At 42.6% G+C, this 16,314-nt stretch overlaps 1 protein-coding gene and 1 long non-coding RNA gene across 7 annotated transcripts in view; one reads left to right on the top strand and one right to left on the bottom strand.

The window, feature by feature from the left end:
• CEP112 (centrosomal protein 112) overlaps positions 1-16,314 on the top strand; it is a 1,022,051-nt gene that overhangs the window by 774,188 nt on the left and 231,549 nt on the right. The window lies entirely within an intron of this gene.
• The window catches only part of LOC115090357, a 48,131-nt gene that overhangs the window by 19,052 nt on the left and 12,765 nt on the right, over positions 1-16,314 (bottom strand). Inside the window, exon 3 of the long non-coding RNA XR_003856388.1 lies at positions 10,412-10,508. This is a non-coding gene — a long non-coding RNA (uncharacterized LOC115090357). The remainder of the gene's footprint in view (positions 1-10,411; positions 10,509-16,314) is intronic.

The following is a 16,314-nucleotide window of genomic DNA, read 5'->3' as shown; positions in this document are numbered from 1 at the left end:
TGGACCTCAGAAATCTCAACAAATTTTTAAAGAAGGAAAAATTCAGGATGGTGTCCTTAGGCACCATGCTACCTCTTCTTCAAAAAGGAGATTGGCTCTGCTCTCTGGATCTTCAAGACGCTTACGCTCACATTCCCATTTTTCCACCTCATCGACAGTACCTGCGATTTCTGGTACAAGGTCAACACTTCCAATACAGGGTGCTACCATTCGGCCTTGCATCAGCACCTCGAGTATTCACAAAATGTCTAGCAGTAGCGGTGGCACATCTTCACAAGCAACAAGTGCATGTGTTCCCCTACTTGGACGATTGGCTCATCAAAAGTCATACACAGAGCGGAGCTGTCACTTCTCTCCATCTCACAATAAGATTGCTTCACTCCTTGGGATTTCTCATCAATTACGACAAATCCCATCTCACACCATCTCACCAGTTGCAGTTCATAGGTGCAGATCTCAACACCATCACAGCAAAGGCCTTTCTTCCGAAAGACCGGGCTCAATCGCTCGTTCTCCTAGTACATTCTATGCGAAATCAACATACAGTCACAGCTCATCAGTGCCTCATCCTACTCGGACACATGGCCTCAACAGTTCACGTCACTCCCATGGCCAGATTGACCATGCGACTAATGCAATGGACACTGAAATCTCAATGGATTCAAGCCATTCAGCCACTGTCCACTCACATCCAGATAACACCAGAGCTGAAGTCTTCCCTTCTCTGGTGGACATCACCAATCAACTTGCTCAAAGGCCTACCTTTCCAGCAACCAGTTCCACAAGTGACTTTAACTACAGATGCGTCCACCTTGGGATGGGGAGCGCACATTGCTCATCTGAAAACACAGGGCAAGTGGACAAATCAAGAAGCCTCCTTTCAGATAAATTTCCTGGAGCTTCGAGCTATACGCTATGCTCTATATGCATTCAAGGACTGCCTTTCACACAAGACTGTTCTGATCCAAACGGACAACACAGTAGCCATGTGGTACATCAACAAGCAGGGTGGTACGGGCTCGTACCTCCTTTGTCGGGAAGCAGCTCAAATATGGGACTGGGCCCTAGCACACTCAATTCTACTACGGGCCACCTACCTAGCAGGCATCCACAACACAGTAGCGGATCGCCTCAGCCGTCACTTCCAACCACACGAGTGGTCCCTCGATCCAGCGATAGCAACCAAGATATTTCAACGCTGGGGTCAACCAACAATAGATCTCTTTGCGTCACATCTGAACTACAAAGTGAACAATTACTGCTCTCTCCTCTTCCAGCAGAACAGCTTACCAAAGGACGCGTTTGCCCGCCATTGGAACTTAGGCCTGTTATACGCGTATCCACCAATACCGCTCATAACCAAAACACTAGTGAAGCTACAACAGGACAAGGGGTCCATGATACTCATAGCCCCATATTGGCCTCGACAAGTATGGTTCCCCACACTGCTAGATCTCTCAGTCAGGGATCCAATTCGCCTGGGAGTAGCTCCCACTCTCATAACTCAGGAACAGGGACAGTTGCGCCATCCCAACCTCCAATCCCTGTCCCTGACAGCATGGATGTTGAAAGCTTGATCTTGCAACCATTCAACCTTTCAACCAATATATCTCAGGTACTAATAGCTGCACGTAAACCGTCCACTAGAAAGAATTATTCATACAAATGGAAAAGGTTTACTTTATGGTGCACTCAGAAAGGTTTAGATCCTTTCACTTGCCCCACTACCTCGCTACTAGATTACCTTTACCATCTCTCAGACTCTGGTCTTAAGACGTCATCTGTAAGGGTACACTTAAGTGCAATCTCAGCTTATCATAACAAGCTAGGAGATGCGCCTCTCTCCACACAGCCTCTCGTCAGTAAATTCATGAGAGGCCTAACTCACATTAAACCTCCAGTTCATTCCCCAAGCATTCAATGGGACCTGAACGTAGTTTTAACCAAGCTTATGCGTTCTCCATTTGAACCCATAAATACCTGTGACCTTAAATTCCTTACTTGGAAAACGGTATTTCTCATAGCCATTACATCAGCTAGAAGGGTCAGTGAACTACAAGCACTAGTAACTTACGAACCCTTCATGAAGTTCCTTCATGACAGAGTAGTCCTCCGTACACATCCAAAATTCCTTCCTAAGGTTGTCACGGAATTTCATTTGAACCAAACCATAGTTTTACCTACATTCTTTCCTAGGCCTCACTCTCACCAGGGAGAGAGAGCCTTACACACTTTGGACTGTAAACGTGCGTTATCTTTCTATTTAAACCGCACTGCAGCCCAAAGAAAATCAAATCAACTGTTTGTATCCTATGATCCAAACAAACCAGGTAAGGCAGTGGGTAAGCATACTCTGTCAAACTGGCTAGCAGATTGCATACAATTTTGTTATGAAAAAGCAGGCCTTACTCTCCAAGGGCGAGTAAAAGCACATTCAGTCAGAGCAATGTCAACTTCAGTAGCACACCTTCGCTCTGTACCTATTCTGGACATTTGTAAAGCAGCAACATGGAGTTCTCTTCACACCTTTTCAGCTCACTACTGTCTAGACAAAGAGGGAAGACAAGATTCAGCATATGGACAATCCGTCTTAAAGAACTTGTTTCCAGTTTAATCCCAACTCCTTCTACATCCAACCTGCTGTGATTTCGACTGATTCATTTCAATAACAATACCTTACGGTCATTTCAGCACAAAATGAATCAGCCTCTAGCTTGCTAATCACCCATATGTGAGGACTAGCATCCTGCTTGTCCTGGGATAAAGCAATATTGCTTACCTTGTAATAGGTGTTATCCCAGGACAGCAGGATGTAGTCCTCACGAAACCCACCTGCCACCCCGCGGAGTTGGGTCCGATACGTTTTATTATTTTATTTTGGCTAACGCTATTTGCTACAAACAAAGACTAAAGGGAGACCCCTGTGGCAGGGAATATCATGGCATGCTGGGCATGCTCAGTAGGCACTCTGGTGCCAGTCAAAAGTTTCATAGAAACTTTTACAGAAGTTTTCCGTACATAGGGCTCCATTACTGATGTCACCCATATGTGAGGACTACATCCTGCTGTCCTGGGATAACACCTATTACAAGGTAAGCAATATTGCTTTTCTTTCCCACCCCACCTACCCCTAAGCGTATTCTTTGATTTATAGACTCTTATCCCATATGAGAGGACAAGAGACAATTTCACATCAAAAATCGGGGATTTATCTAAAACAAGGGAGTGACCCAGCCATTATCAATAGATCAGTTAATGTTCCTTTGCAGGTCATTGCTAAATTAACATTAAATACCAAATAAATTTAAAGGACTTTAATTTATGTATCACTACTCCTTTAGCAATCTAAGGGAGAGATTTATTATGCTGTTATATTTTATCACAGGAGGGGCAAAATATCACAGGGGGGCATTCCTGTGATATATGGCCCTCCCTGGAGGGGGTGAACAGTGGAAGGGAGTTATTTTTCGCCTGCATTACCCTTTAAAAAGCATCCCAGGAACATCAGGATGCACAATAGCATCCTCATGCCCTCGGTATCTTTTATCTAAAACTCCTGAGTTTCTGTTATAATAACACAGCTTGCTTTTTTTTTGAGGCAAGCTGTGTTAATGTATTTGCATATGATTACCTATGCATTAGCTGCCTTGCATTCATTATTTGTTTTAATGTAACTTTCCACCCTGCTCTTTTCCATTTCCTCCTCTCTATCTGTTCTGTGTAAACCGATGTGATGTCTATACGAACTTCGGTATATCAAAGCGTTAAATAAATAAATAAATTAGTAATTTTTATGCATGCAAAGCAGCTAATTTCAATAGGAGCAAAGTTTTATGGTAAAAACATGATATTATTGCGATATGGTTGTATCACTGTTTTTCATGTATTATAGCCTTAAAGGTGAATTTTAAAAACCCAGTGCATGCATTAATTAGGGGATGTGTGAATAAGGGGCTCGTGCGTGCCAAGCAGATTTTAAAAGCCAAGATATGCGTATATCTCCCACAGCACACACATCTCAAAAACTGTCAAAAAGGGGCAGGGTGGGGGCGTCATTTGGGTGGGGCATGGGCATTTTGGTGTGTGAACCTAAGATGTGTGAATAAATACTTATGCAATGTGGCACACACTGAGGTTCCCCTGCTGTGTAACTTTACATCTGCTATGGATGACATGTAAGTTGAAAATTAAAGAAAACTAGGCAGATCTATGGGGTTTTAAGGGTTGGGGCTAACTGGGGGGAGCAAAGACTATTATTTTAGGGGCGTTTGGAGGGCCTAGCTCTTAACTGGGTGAACTGGGGATGAACTGGTAAAACTGGGAATAATATCAGCGTGCACCCCTTTTAAAATCTCCCGATTTACATGGTAGATGCAGGATTTGCGCGCCAAATTAAAATTTGGTGCACGTATGTGTGCGGGCAGGCTATTTTATAACCTGCAAGCAAATGCTATAAAATGGTCGAATCCCTGGGTGCAGGCTGACGCACGCACCAGTTTGAAAGTTACCAGCTCTTTCTGGCTTAGTAATTTTTCTTATAAATTAATTCAACAATATTAAGAGGCAGACAGCAGTCCAGCAGCAAGATGGGGGCCTTCCGGTCTTTTGCACCGAATGGAAAATATATAAGGAAAGACTAAAGAAGTTAGGACTGTTCAGCTTGGAGAAGAGACGGCTGAGGGGGGAATATGATAGAGGTGTTTAAAATCATGAGAGGACTAGAACGGGTAAATGTGAATTGGTTATTTACTCTTTCGGATAATAGAAGGACTAGGGGGCACTCCATGAAGTTAGCATGTAGTACATTTAAAACTAATCGGAGAAAGTTCTTTTTCACTCAACGCACAATTAAACTGTAATTTGTTGCCAGGGGATGTGGTTAGTGCAGTTAGTGTAGCTGTGTTTAAAAAAGGATTGGATAAGTTCTTGGAGGAGAAGTCCATTACCTGCTATTAATCAAGTTGACTTAGAAAATAGCCGCTGCTATTACTAGCATGGGATATACTTAGTTTTTGGGTACTTGCCAGGTACTTGTAGCCTGGATTGGCCACTGTTGGAAAGAGGATGCTGGGCTTGATGAACTCTTGGTCTGATCTAGTATGGTATGTTCTTTTGTTACTAGTTGGTGAGAGGTTGTATGTGTGTGCCTGGCGCAACGAGCTTCTGGCTCTCAGTGAATGAGTCTGATCTTTAGAGGCTAGAGTGGCAAACTTGGAGAAGCTGAGGCAGACAAAGGTATATAGAGGAGAACTTCAGGGACATAATCAGGGACAGAAATAGGATTTTGTTGCCCCTAGACATGTTTGGTGCTTTCACACACCCTCCCCCACCCCCACCCCCCAATAAGGGCTGTTCTCTGCTAAATGAGATTCAGCAGAACTAGATGACAGCAAAACTTAGCCAGCTTGCTGCCCCTAAATATTTGCTGCCCTAGGCAGAGACATAATGGGTGCCTATTGAAAATTCCAAAGTTGGACATAATATCCAAGTCCCAACTCCAGTCTGGCAATGTAAAATTCGTGGACCCTTGGAACTGTGGTGAGGTTGGCTCACCTGCAGAAATGGCCCTGCAGGTCCTCACTGACAGCTTACAGACCTAGGCTAGATTGAGACTGGTCAAGAGCTTCACTTATACCAGCTCCTTTCCCATCAGGTTGAGCCCTCGGGTTCTGGGGGCTGGCAGGTATTAGGTGAGAGTCTCTAGGGTGATGGATTGAACAGAGGTCCAGCATCAGGCTAGGGTCAGAGGCAAACAGCAGGCAAGGGTATAAGTCCAGGCAGAGGTCATAGGTGGGTGACAAGCAAGGATGGTTAGAGGTCAGATATGAGTTAAGTCCAGTAGTCAGTCTGAGAGTAGCAATGGAAGACACAGAGATGGACAGAGGCAACAGGGCAGGACAGAGCAGGGTAACTGGATGAGGCAGGCTGGGCTGGAGAGAAAAGGCAGGGATCTGGAGCACAGGAAGAATGCAACAACTTAAACTACAGCGGGACTGTAGATGACCCGTTGCTGAGGCAAAGTCCGTTTTAAGAGCTGAAGATAATGATGTCATTGAAGGGCACTACAGAGATCTTCCTGCCATGAGCCCTTTAACGGAGCTGAGGGGGGGGCATGACAAAGGCATCCTGCCACTGCGCGATAGTCGGCAGGGTCCTGCTGCTGGGGAACAGAGCCCAGGGCCAGATTCGGCATGCATCGTGGATGAGTGCGCGGCTTGTGTGATGCGAGCCAGCAAATGTAACAGGCAGCCCCTGTGATGCCTTAGAGGAGTCACCTGGATGGAGAGCATTATCTTGGTATAGCAGAAGTGATCCTGTAACTAGGACCTGCACTCCAGGTGATGCATTATCTTCTTGCATTGAGGATGGGTTTCTAAGGGCTTGTGCCCAGGAGGAAAGGGTTAGGTCAGCCATCATAGTTGGTGATTTGATCATTAGGAATGTAGATAGCTGCATGGTTGATGGATGTTAGGATCACTTGATAACTTGTCTGACTGGTGCAAAGGTAGTGGACTTCAATCCTACCTAGATAGGATTTTAGACAGTGCTGGAGAGAAGCCAGCTGTCTTGGTGCATGTGGGCACCAATGAAATAAGAAGGTGTGGCAGGGAGGTTCTGGAAGCCAAATTTAAAGATGAATTTTAAAAGCCCAGCGTGCGCCAAAATTGGGAGAAGCACGCACAAGTCAGGCTCACATGCGCCCACCAAATTTTAAAAGCCTCACAGATATGTATTTATATCCCACTGCACGCACATCTCACTCAATTTCAAAAATGGGTGTGATCTGGGTGTGGCATGGGTGTTTTGGGGTGTGGCTAAGAAATGTGCGCGTAAATACTCATGTGCCCTGGTTCACTGCACATAAGTTTACTTCTGCTATGAAGGTGGAGTAAGTTGTAACAACAATAAAAATAGCCATTTTGAAGGGGTTTAAAGGGTCTGGGGTAACTGGGGGGTGTATGGGCTATTAAATCAGGGGGGGTTTGGAGGACCTAGCTCTTAATTGGGCAACCTGGTGAATGAACTGGTGAAACTGGCAATGGATGGATGGTCACTCCAGAACCTTCATTTTCTTCTGCATCCACTGAAGGGTTGACTTGGCCTTACGTTTTCGATTATTGACATGTTGGAAAGTCCAAGGGCACCCCATATGTAGCTTCCTGACTGATGAATGCAAATTCTCCTCCAATATTTTCTGCTAAGATGCTGCATTCATTCTATTATCAATTTTGACTAAATTCCCTGTGCTGCTGTAGCTCCCTGCCCCCCCCCCCCCCCCACCAAACAGCAGAGATCCACCTCCATACTTCACATGCATCTTTTCATAGACTTGTTGACTCCTCTCCAAATATAGCATTTATGGTTGTGACTAAAGTTCAGTTTTCTCTCTTTACTCCAAATAATTTTGTTCCAGAGGTTTTGAGGCTTCTCTAGGTGCTGTCTGGCATATTGTAAGCAGGCTGTTTTGTGGCATTGGTGCAGCAATGGCTTTTTTTATGTCAACTCTATCATGTAGCCCATTTTTGTTCAAGTATCTTATTGTGCATGCTGAAACACCCACACCACTTTATTTCAGAGAAGCCAGTATTTCAGTAGAAGTTGCTTTTGGGTTTTTCTTTGCATCCCGACAAATGTTCCTGGCAGTTGTGTCTGAAATCTTTTTTATACTACCTGATCATGACTTGGTATTAACAGAGAGCGTTCACAACAAGTGCAGAAGAATTCTCTGATGGTCCAAAGTTTTAAAAATATCAAAGATTTTAATATGGCAACTCCACTGTTAGGAACATAATATCTCAATTCAGATTCAAGGGTCCCCCGACACGGACCCCATGATTCGCCAAGTTGGCTGCGTCCCTGTAACCTGTTACTTTATATGGAAAACGAAAGATGTTCTAACTGTATTGTCCCTCCCGACGCAGCCAACTTGGCGAAACACGGGGTCCATGTCGGGGGACCCTTGAATCTGAATTGAGATATTATGTTCCTAACAGTGGAGTTGCCATATTAAAATCTTTGATATTTTTAAAACTTTGGACCATCAGAGAATTCTTCTGCACTTGTTGTATACGCTATCTGATTGCTGAATGCAGCCCTTGCTCGTGTGCTGGTATTTTGGTATTAACAGAGCCCATAATTTATTTTCCACTTCTTGATCAGAGTTTAAACAGTACTGATTGGCATTTTCAAATCTTTGGATATCTTTTTATATCCTTTTCCTAATTTATAAAGTTGAACTTATTTTGCTCACACATCCTTTGACAGTTGTTTTGCTTTTCCCATGCTTCAGTAACCATCAAAGTCAGTGCAGCCCTGGATGAAATACACAAGGGTTTCTAAAGAGCTAAGAAACTTATTGACTCTTTATACACAGACGCTAATTACAATGAAACAAGGTACAGGTGTGTACCCTTCATTGCCATCTCAACCTGTTTGAGATGGCAAACATTCAAGGTTATGCAAATTTTTTAATAGGACCATTTTATTATTTCCTTTATCACTATGGTTTGTTTAATGATTGTGTTATTTTGTGATGTGTAATAGTTTAATTTGAAACATTAAAAATAAGATATCAATCCAGGAGAAGGCTTGCTGGAGTTGTGTCGGGAAGAAGAAGGACTCGACCCTCTCACTGAGCCATTTACAACTCTGCTGAAGAACGGATCCCTCCTGCCAATCCAGCCAAGGCGAGGTCACATGGAACTCAATGAGGCACGATGCCAATTGATGATGTTGTGTCCATTGTTCCTCATTCTGAAGCAGCTGCACACATGGGAATCGCTCCAGCACCGGCTGATACTCTTGGTATAGCTGAGGAACTCACTGGAACAGAGGCTCAGTGGCAGACCAGGGAAAATGTTTTACCCCTAGAAGAAATATCCTTCTCTGAGCTGGTAAGACCAGTTAATATTACTCTTGAGTCTATTTGGGAAGCAACCCAGACTTTAAATAGCAATATCTCAGTGAAACTTAATCCAGTGGTAAATCAGGTTAATGATCTAGAGACTCGTGTGCAAACACTAGAAAGTGAAACTACTGACCATAAAAAATCCTTGGAGAATGCTACAGTGGAACTTCAAAGTGTTACTGCTTTGCAACAGGTTGTCATTAAAGAAAATAAATTTGGTACGTCTAGATTGGAGCAATTGGAGAATCAAATGTGGGGAAGGAATATATGTTTTATAAATTCTCAAGGATCCACTTATCCCTCCTAAAGATATGTGTAAAAAATATTTGCTGGAGTTTCTAGAAACACCTGAGCAAACGTTACCACTGACTACTAGGGTATGTTATCTCTCACCCTTTAAAAAAGATACATCAAATAATGTGAATATGCAAGTACTTTCTCCGATTGAACCAGATGGGTTGAATGTCACTGCTATTTGTGAATCTTCAGAGACTAACTTGGTCACTCCTGTGACTCTTATAGTAACTTTTCTTATGGAGTCAGTCTGAGATTGGGTCCTAAGAATGTTTTTTCGACATCATCAGAAAAACTTCCTAAGTCTAAAAATGTATATCCTGATGAGGTCAGATCAACTCAAAAGAAGAGGAGGCAATTTTGGTTATTAAGACCCATGGTGTTAAAATTGGGTGCTTTATTCTTGCTAAAATTTCCCTGCAAATGACTTATTAAATATCAAAATGCTACATATATTTTCTTCTCTCCTGCGCAGTTAACTGCTGTTTTGAGTCATAAATTGCCCTGTATAGTCTCATCTTCTCCTGCTGTACATAGTGGAGCTTCTGTTGTTAAGTGTTTAAACCGCTTCATGATAATATTAAGTCTTCATATGTATGCCAGTATTACTAATTGAATTTATCTTATTTTTTCCTGAAGTTGTGTTACTTGGATCTCCTTAGTTTGAGGACCGGGATTAGATGAGAATTATATTTTTCTTTTTTCTTGTTAAATCATTATTTTCAATTACTGCAATATATATACTATCTCTTTATAATTGTCCCATAGTTTATCAATTCAAGTGTATTCTTGGACATGTAATTTGAAATACAATAAATAAATAATGAAAAAAAAAAACCAGAAGTGTTTTGTCTGATCACTCTTGTTTTTTAAAAATACTACACATCTTACAAATTCTGCCAGAGGTACATTGGTAAAACCCGCTGCATGCACATCTGAAAAGCTTCCAAAAAGGGGTGGGGCATGGACTGGGCAGGGAATTTCAGGGCCTGGTCGATAGATGTGCATGTAAAGTGGAGTGGAGCAGTAACCTCGTGGTTAGAGTAGTGGCTATGAACCAGGAGACTAGGGTTCAAGCCCACTGTCGCTCCTTGTGACCTTGGGCAAGTCACTTTACAAACTTAGATTGTAAGCCCTCTGGGGATAGGGAAATCCACTTTGAAGTGCTGAAAAAAGTACGATAAAGCGGAATATAAAACTCTACTGTACCTGAAGATTGGAGAGTGGCCATTGTAATGTTGTTGTTTAAAAAAGGCTCCAGGGAAAATTATAGACCGATGAGCTGGGAAAAATCGTAGAAAATATCCTAAAGAACAAAATATAGAAAGACATGGTTTAATGAGACACAGCCAACATGGATTTATACAAGGGAAGTCTTGCTTTACTTTTTTGAAGGGGTTTAAAGAACATGTGGATAATGGTAATATAGTGGATATAGTGTATTTGGATTTTCAGAAACCATGAGACTCCTGAGAAAATTAAAAGTCATGATGTGTTCATACATCAAATTGACGAAACACTGAACGGTGTCGTGTTTAGTGGTACAACACTTGAAGATTCATAATTACTGCTAACTTAAGTATATTTTAATTTCAATACAAAAATACTTTATAAAAAGTATATATGTATATTTCTACAGACCAATGATTATACTTTTGGATGCAGCCTATGTAAAGCTATAATAACACTCTATTGATGAGTGTTATGGTTAAGAGGTGTTTGGGTGCATCCTTGGGTACTGTGGCAGATGACCACGCCCATGGGGAGGAGCCCCGTGAGGAGCCACAGTACTAGGCTAGACTCAGAACACACAAACATAGTTAGTTCTTTATTATACAGCTTGAAGAGTACCACCAGAGGTGGCAGTAGTGAGGTAGTCTGATAGTAGCAGTCTCAGGGACCTCGGCAGAGGGAGCCCTTCTCACCCCGTTGGTATAGAAAGGTTCCGAAGCAGGTTCCCAGCAAGGTTGTACTGTGGATGAGACAGACTGAGAGTTAGAGTACTCACTAGGTGTTTGCTGTAGGTTTGCGTTTCCACCAGGTTGTAGAAGGAAGTGCAGGCACCGAGGCAGGGAGAGCAGGCCCTCGAGGAGCGAGTACCTGTTCCCTGTAAGGCACCTGAAATAAAGCAGAGGGCCCCCGAGGAGCGGGTACCCAGGTTAGCAGTTACCCTGTAGGGCAGAGAGAGAGCTTCCAGCGGCAGCACGGAAGTGGAAGAGTAGCGTAGACAGGAATGGATTTGAGTCCTTGCTAACTCAATGAGCTAGCAAATTAGAATAGGTTATATACCCGGATGGCGTGATGTCAGCAAGGGGGAATGCCCCCGAGGTTCGCGCCAAGGTTGGAATAAAGACGGGTGCGCGCGCACCCTAGTAGGTACCTGGGAGGAGCATGGCGGGAGGCTGCACCATAGCCATTCCGGCCAGAGAGGTCAGCTTGTAGACGTGTCGGTAGCCATCTTTCCTAGCTAACCGGGAGGAGCCGTGAACAAAGTGAGGCAAATGGGCGAAGCCGTCTAGCAACGATGGACGCAACAATGAGCATGACTAAGCGTCACATAATGTATGATGGTCTTTGATATTTGAACAGTAATTCTCACTGACTTAAGCCTAGGCTTGTCCTATGGTGAATGTTGGTGTATTTTATATGATTTTTTCATCTTAATGGATTCTTTGGTTTTGGTTAACTATAGCTGGCTAACTTTAGGACAGCTGTTTGACTTGACCAGATTTAGCTGGCTAAGTCAACCGGTTAACTCTGAATATTGGACTTAGCTGGGTAACTTAACTCCTCCCAGTTATGCCCCTAACTTATCTGGCTAAATTCTAGCTACCTAACTTACTAGCCGGCTAGAATTTAGCTGGATAAAGGCTGAATATAGCCGGGTAAGCCATTTAGATGGATAACATATGAACATTTTTTAGGAACCTAAATTTTGGGGCCTAATGAAATTAGGATCCTAAATTTAGGCACTTAGCCCTAGTAAATTTTCAGAAAAGAGCCAATTTAGGAGCCTAACTCCAATAGGAGTCTAAAGTCTTTGAAAATTGAGCCCAAAGGGTTTAGGCTCAATTTTAGGCCCAAAGAGTTTGCCCTTTTGAAAATTTACTACTGCTGAGTTCCTAAATTTAAGATCTTAGTTTCATTACAAACTTAAATTTAGGCGGCTAAAAATTGGGTGGCTACAGGGGTGGGGGAAACAAAGTTAGGAGCTTAGCACTGGTTTTCAGAACTAGGTATCTAATTTAGTATCATAAATCTAGGCAAATAAATACCCATTCTAAATTTAGGAGCCAAGCTTTTAGGTCCCTAAATGTATTTGAATTTTCAGCTGAAAACTTAGACACCTAAGTTAGAGGCCTAAATTTAGGGGCTCAGCTTTTTTTTTTTTTAATATCAGCCTCAAATTGCCATTGCCTTCACCACTTTCACTCAGAGGCTGATCCACACCCTTTTTGTGAAGAAATATTTCCTTATGTTACTGCTGTGCCTACCGCCTTTTAGCCTCTGGTTCCAGAACTTCTTTTGCACTGAAAAATGCTTGCCTCTTGCACATTGTTCATACCTTTGTGGTATGTCAATATCTCTATCATATCCCCTCACCCTTCTTTCTTCTAGAGCAGCGATTCTCAACCGGTGTTTCGCGACACACCCGTGTGTCACCAAGCAGCGGCAGGTGTGTAGCATGCTACCGGTCTCCCGCTGCTCTTCCTTCCTCTTCCTTCACTGAGCGAGAGGGACAATCTTAAACTGCTGCCGTTACCACCCGAGCTATCAGCACGTTCAAGCCCATATGGGAATGGCAGCAGTGTTAGTGGAGGCTGGCAACTGCGGCTGGGCCTTTTCTTCTTCCCGCACCTGCCCCCCCCCCCCGGCCCGGAACAGGAAGTGATGAGCACTGGGGTGCGCGGGAAAAAGAAAGAGCCAGGATACACGAAAAAGTAGCAGCAGCAGCAGCAGCCCCGAGCAAAATCAGAAGCCGCCAGAATTCAGCACAGGAAACAGCAGAATTAGCCTCCCGTGGCCGATGGGATTCTTCTTTCTTGGTCTGCGTGGGGCTAGAGGAGGAGGCTGCTGCAGCTACCATTTGTGCTCCGGGAGGGGGAGGGGGGGCAGGAAGTGAGAGCGAGAGAGACAGCCAGCCAGCCTGTCTGTAAGTGAGAGAATGTGTGTGTGATTGAGAGTGTGTATGTGTAACTGTGATTGAGAGCGGTGTGTAAGTGAGAGCATTTGATTGAGATCATCTATGTAAGTGTGTGAGAGAGAGCATGTGTGTGATTGAGAGAAACTGGTCAGAGAGGAGATGTGTGTATATAGGAGATACAATGGAAGTGACTGGTCAGGGAGATGACTGGAGTGTGTGTGAGAGAAAGTGATTGTGGGAATGAGAAGCCTGTGCATGTGGCGAGAGCTAGCATAGGAGTGAGAAACCTGGGTGTGTGTGAGACACAGCATGGGAGTGAGATGCCTGTGTGTGTGTGTGTGGGTGTGTGTGCATGAGAGAGAGAAAGACTGATCGGGAAGGTGATTGGTGTGTGTTTAACAAAAAGACTGGTCGGGCGATGATTGGTGTGTGTTTAACAGAAAGACTGGTCGGGCGATGATTGGTGTGTGTGTAAGAGAAAGACTGGTCGGGAGATGATTGGTGTGTGAAAGACAGAAACCGGTCATGGGGGTGTAACTGGTATGTGTGTGTGTGTGTGAGAGACAGAGAGACTGGTCGTGGGCACTAAGGAAGAGGACCATGAGTACAGAGCTTCAGCCACTACTGCTTCTGGTGTGTGCTACTGGCCTGCATGGAAGAGTAGTAGGAGAGCTGCTAGAGGGGGTTAGTAAAGATGGCTTTTCAAGTTTATTTTTCTTGATTGACTGCCATTTTAATTACTGAATATTATGTGATGTGTCTGCTGTTTTGAAATATTTTATTGGTGTTTAGAGAATTTAAAATAATTTTTATGAGTTTTTAATTGTTGGATATTATTCTGTTCATAGTTGTTGAGAAACATTTATTATGCTTATTAGTATATTTATACAATTATTTCTGTGTGGGGATCTATAGCTGCTTGCTAGTTCTGTTTTCCTAATAGGAGGTGTATTGGTGTTTAGGGCCTGATTTAATATTTGTAGTGTTGCCTTTTCATAGGTAGGGTTGTTACTGTTTGAGTGCATTCCATAATGTAATTGTGTGCTGATTAGTTTATGTGCATTACTGCAGATCCTGGGAGTATGTTAGGTCGGTTCTGTGTATGTGACCGAGGTGAGGTATTTTACTGTATCAGTCTTATTTGTTGTATTTTCTCAAGAGGACATGCATTGGTGGTAAACTGCTATCTTTTCATAAGTAGGGCTATTGAGCCTGGTAGTAGGAGTTTGTGTTGCTGTTACTTTGATGACACTAGAACCAGAATATTTTTTGTAGGGTGAGTTGTATGGGGAATGTCATAATTCTGCTTTACATCCATAATTGTGGGTCGGGGGGGGGGGTTCCTATGGATGCAAACTGTACTTTTACATTTAGCCCTATGATGGTCATGTGTTCAGTGTGTCACGCATGTGAGAACCATCTGTCAGGTGTGTCCCGACAGAAAAAAGGTTGAGAACCACTGTTCTAGAGTGTATATATAAATATTCAAGGTTTTAAGTCTTATGTTATAGGATTTATGATGTTGGCTATGTTATTATTTTTATTATTGCATAGTTTGTTGTGAATAAGTTTGTTCATTATATTTCATCGCCTTCTGACTATTTTACGTATGTATCACTGATCTTAATAACCAGTGACAGGTAGGTAAACTAAATCACATGGAGGTAAAGAGACCTGCTTGAGATTTCATAGACTCCATGATAGAAGAGGGATTAGAACAGAATCACAGAGGACTAAACTAACTTCCATAAGGTTACACAAGGATTTAGCAGAAAATGGGAATTCACCATTTAGCCACTCCTCTTTAACCAGATTATCTAACACGTTCTTTTCTGTTCCTCGGCCATTTTTCCCTTCTGTGCTAATAGCTGAATGAGAAACTTGGTACTTTAAAGTAGCCAAATGAATGATGAAAGATCCATAGTTGAATGTTCAAATATAAGCAAAGCACCGAGTTCAATCCTAGCAGGAAATGTCAATTTATCTGATTCAGGTTTCAATTGTGATTTTTCAAAGCTATTAAAGTCATTTAGAATTCTGCTGATAATTCTTCTCAATTAATTGTAGATATTCAGAAACATTGAATTGAATTTGATAGTTTAAATTGTATTTTGATAAAGAAGCCTGATATCTTCACTTTAGTGAAGCTTTCCAGGTGACATCAGATTGAAGGAAAGGACATTACCATAGAAACTAATCAACTGTAATTATTGCAGACCTGAGAGAGAAAAATACATATTCTGAGCTTATTATGTGCTTAGGGAGCTACTCTTTGCTTTCTAAGACTTCCTCGTGCATGCCCAACCTGCTAATCTCAGAAGTTTAAAAAAGATAATGCTCTGAATGTTTAATAAGAGAAAATTGCTAGCTGTAGCTTTTTTCAGGGTTACAGTTTTTGACATCTGTCAGATTAAACAACATTAAAGTCTGATGGAAAGTGGAGTACCTTCATCAAAATCGAGGCTGTGCACCTAAACGTAGAGTTAAGAGAGTAAAGGGCAACATTTACATTAGCTCTTTGATGTTAAACTCTGTGCTGTACATCAGAGGAAAGCTGCTTTTCCCTAGAGCTAGTTAAATATTTTTTGTACTTACTCTCTTGCCTAGCTAATTAGCAAATATCAGATGGAGTGAGAGGTTGTCCACTGGCTTTCAGTGCTTGTGGTATATTTTGAGTTGTGATAAGCTTATGTTCCTAGCTGCCTTGTTGAACTGCTCTAAGTACTTCATTCCATGGGCTATGGGTTCAGCAGTGTTGCCGTGTTGATGTTTTGTTGACTATATCTAGTCTTTTTGTGCATATGTCTAAGTCCATATGTGCTTTGAGAGATGTCTTTTATAATAGATTTTATGTCAGGGGGAGGTAGTGCAGAATTCTAGTGACTGTATTGGACTTGGAGGAAATTGGAACCGTGATAGGTGGTGATTGATGTTTCCCTCTGAGGTATACAGGAGGCCACAACACTTG

Source organism: Rhinatrema bivittatum, chromosome 4, assembly GCF_901001135.1.
Source record: "Rhinatrema bivittatum chromosome 4, aRhiBiv1.1, whole genome shotgun sequence".
Taxonomy (NCBI): domain Eukaryota; kingdom Metazoa; phylum Chordata; class Amphibia; order Gymnophiona; family Rhinatrematidae; genus Rhinatrema; species Rhinatrema bivittatum.
This window is presented reverse-complemented; position numbering and strand designations above follow the sequence as displayed.